Genomic DNA, 3356 nt, shown 5'->3' on the forward strand with positions numbered 1-3356 from the left:
TAATAACAATAACAATTAGAATAATAATAATAATAATAATAATAATAATAATAATAATAATAATAATAATTAGAATAATAATAATAATTATTATTATTATTATAAGAGTAACGCTGGCTATATATAAAATCACTTATGGCATTTTTTCTGTTCAATAGTGGGTGGCAGTTGCCGGATCTTCAAGCTCAAGTACTTGTTAAAAGTAAAGGGGAGAAAATGAAAGAGAGGGAACTTCTTGCTTCCCAATGAAAGAAAATGAAGGAGAGAAAGAGAGCTCTCTAGCTATGTCCGCAAAAGGGAATAGCAACCCGATAAAATTCTTGTTGAGATTTGTTTCTCAAATTATGTATTGATTCTAATCGTTTTATGATTGGCATTATTTTGAGAATAATTGGCTAGTTAATTGTGTTTAAGAATAGAAGTGCAGCTGACAAGCTCTTTATGGAAGGTTTCTGTAAGAATCTGAAAACTTAATTCAGTTACATTTTTGAAAAGTCAACTATTGATCCTAAGATGGTAAATTGTTAATTGGTGATTTGATTGATATTTGATGGAGATTTTGTGGCTGGATGATCTTCCTCTGTCTCCAAAGAATGTGTCCAGGTTCATATATCAGTTTCAAAAAGGTTTCAGAATTGAAAGCAAATCGATTCAGATTGGTTTTGAGAAAGTCGACCTTGACAGCTACGTTGCAGTTATTGTTGCAACAAAAATCTGCAACAGATTTGGTTCAACGAATTCATTAAAGAGGTCGTTAAGCCGTTAACTTTCTACCTATTTTTATTCAAAGAGTCTCTCGGTTTATGGTACACCTTTTGATTAGTTTTACTGGGTTGTGTGAGAGGTGAGCACTTATATTCAAGAGAGATGATTTGAGTATTTTTGAGAGAAAAACTTAGTTGGAGTGATTCCAATGTTAAAAAGTCGAGCGGGTCTCATTGTACAAGTCCATTAGGACATTACAAGTTCATAGGCGTCTTCTTTGAGATGGAGTCTCGGGTAGATTAAGTCCAATTGAATTGTAAAAGAGTTCTTAGTTGATTGTTCATCATCTGGGTGTGGCCTCGCGGAGTAGGATGTTACCGAACCGCGATACCATTTCTCTCGTGTTCTTTTATTTTATGTTTCTGCATTATTCATATTGTCTTATAAAGTGTTAAAAGACTCAAACCGGTACCAACAATTGGTATCAGAGCAGGTCACTGACGTGTATTTCGGTGAGGTCCTGGTGTACTGGTTGATTTTGCAGGAATGGATGTCATGAGAGAAGGAGGATTCGTGAACAAACCATCGTTTCTGGAAGGTGTCAATTACCCTTATTGGAAGGCTCGCATGAAAGCTTTCATTAAAGCTATTGATGAGAAGGCATGGCAATCTGTCTTAACTAGATGGACTCATCTAACAACTAAAGACAATAAAGGAAATACCGTCCCTAAGCCAGAAGAGGAATGGTCCAATGATGAGGACAAGCTAGCAAACAGTAATTCAAAAGCATTAAATGTCATTTTCAATGCTATGGATGTTAATCAATTCAAATTGATTTCCACATGTGAGTCCGCTAAAGAAGCGTGGGATATTCTTCGAACTGCACATGAAGGTACGGATGCTGTGAAGTCCTCAAAACCTCAAATCCTCACAACCCATTTTGAGCGTTTGCGTATGGAGGAAGATGAGTGTATTACCGATTTCAACTCAAAGCTTTGTGACATTACTAATGAAGCCTTCGCCATTGGAGAAAAATATTCTGACGCCAAATTGGTGAAAAAGACCTTGAGGTCACTTCCGGCACGTTTTGCTTACAAAGTGACAACCATTGAAGAAGCAAAAAACATGGAGAAGATGAGACTTGATGAACTCATAGGTAATCTTCAAACCTTTGAGATGAACTTTAAGGATAAAAAGAAAAGTAGATGAATTGCTTTTCAAGCAGATTATGATGATTTGTCCACCAAAGATGAGCCCGACGAAGATGAGGACTTGAGTGAGTCTCTTACATTACTCACCAAAAAGTTTAACAAAATGCTGAGAAATATCAACAAGAAAGGGAGATTTGGAGAGAATTCAAAGAACGGAAATTTTCAAAAGAAGAATTTTAACTCTCAACGGTTTGAAGAGAAGAAAAGAAATAAGGGAATACAATGCCGAGAATGTGAAGGATTCAGACATGTTCAAACGGAGTGTGCTAACACTCTCAAGAAGAGAAACAAGGTTGCCATGGCGTCTACATGGAGTGATGATTCGTATGAAAGTTAAGAGGAAGCAGATGATCACACCAGTAATTATGTGGCCTTTACTGTAAGTAATAAATTCACGGATAAAAATTTATTTAGCACTACTAATGTTGTTGCAGGGTCTGTTGCAACAGCGTCTGCAACAACCTCTGGTGGAGTTGTTGATGATACAGACTTTGAGGATGAAACTGAAGATGACAGTGACGATGATGACCTAAGTCTTAGGAAGATTCAAGAGGATTTTAAGAAGATGTACAACAAATGGCTTATTGTTTGCAAACGAAATAAATCGCTTGAAGATGAAGTTGTTGTCTTAACAAAGGAAAGAGATGAGTTGAAGAAGGCTGCAACAAATTATGTAATCTTGGCAACAAAGCATCAGAGAAAGCTTGCTGAGACCAGACTCAAATTAGAGCAGACCCAGAAGAATTTAAGGATGCTAAACTCAGGCACAACAAAATTGGATCACTTACTCTCACAACAAAAAACTTGGGGTGATCATTCAGGCCTTGGCTACAAGGGTCAAGAAATTTCTAGGAAGACTCTCTTTGTGAAAGGAGCCACAAGTACTATGATGCAGTCCTTTAAGAAAGCTCGGGTAAAATCAAACAAGAAGTTTGTTGCAATGCCTGTTGTAACAAGATAAGCAATAGACAGGTTTGTTCCTATCTGTCACTATTGTAATTTACCTGGCCGTATTAGACGTAGATGTTACAAATACTTGAATGCTTTAAAAAGAGGTATGATCATTAATCCACCAAGTTATGCATTCACAAGAATGACACCTAAAGCAAAGATTAATGTGCAAAATAAATTTCCTAGATGTGTGTGGGTAAGGAAATCTGATTTAAGGTGTCATGGGACTTATACTTCTTTTAAAGCATGTTCTACTAACTATGAGTATTATGGTAATGGTCACTTCAATCTTTTGATAGGTGATAAAAGTAATATGCATGGGAGAATACCATATTCAAGGGGAGTAAGACTCGTGGAGGATTCAGGGGGAGTGATTTGTAGAAATCAATGAATTGGAATGTGATATGCAGGAAAGTGTTGCACATAGTGTTCCATCAGGTGTTGCAACACTTTCTGCAACAACAGTTTCTAGATTTTTTGGCTTATTTT

Source organism: Morus notabilis, unplaced genomic scaffold (genome assembly GCF_000414095.1).
Source record: "Morus notabilis unplaced genomic scaffold, ASM41409v2 Scaffold410, whole genome shotgun sequence".
NCBI lineage: Eukaryota > Viridiplantae > Streptophyta > Magnoliopsida > Rosales > Moraceae > Morus > Morus notabilis.